This window comes from Acanthamoeba castellanii, assembly GCF_000313135.1.
Source record: "Acanthamoeba castellanii str. Neff unplaced genomic scaffold scf7180000084456, whole genome shotgun sequence".
NCBI classification, from domain to species: Eukaryota; Discosea; order Longamoebia; family Acanthamoebidae; genus Acanthamoeba; species Acanthamoeba castellanii.
The window spans coordinates 8,612-9,409 of record NW_004457348.1 but is presented as its reverse complement, the minus strand read 5'-3'; positions in this window follow the sequence as shown (position 1 = coordinate 9,409).

Here is a 798-nt window from a genome sequence, read left to right as displayed (position 1 = left end):
ACCGTGCGGTGTAAGACAGACCAGGATGGATCGATCTGTAAGGATGGCGGAAGGTGGGCGCGAGCACGAACCATGTAGAAGTTGCGCTCAGCTCGCCACTTCTTGTTGTGGTAGGCGACCTGTGGTTGATCGAGAGCAGGCCTGGCGGTTAGCCGCTACACGACACGATTCGATCGAACCAAATGTGTAGGGGGCGTGCCAAGTTGAGGGACTGATCCTGCGGTGGGTGCTCCTGGTAGCTGCGCATCTCCATGGTCGTGTCTGGAAGACATTAATTGAAGAATACTAAAATGAGGATTCTGTGGCAGATTGAGAAGATGGAGCGGCTTGCAGCGGTACCGAAGAGGACCCAGGCCATGACGGAGAGAACGACCCAGAGGGGCCTCTGAATTTTATCGATCAAGCCAACCACGGCCGCGTGGAGGGCCGATGGCAGCGGTGCGAGGAGCATCGTCAGCAAGATGGTCGCCACCACCAGCACACCCACTACGAGCCACCAAAACATCATCTTCGTTGCGTGTTGTTGACGTGTAGTATAATTGATTGATTCTGCCGTGGGCCGATCGCAGATGTCTGTGACGTCACCTCAATTAAATAATCTGAATTAGATTCGGCCGAAATGATAAAAACGACAAATAAATATAAAATAATAATAAATAATAATAATAATATATTAAAAAATAATAATAAATTATTGAAAAAAAGACAAAATGGGCGAGGCGGCCATCAAAGGGCAGAGGTGGTGGGCGACACCGCTGGTGGCTGCGGCGGCCGTGGTGGGCAACAACCGAGCCTGGT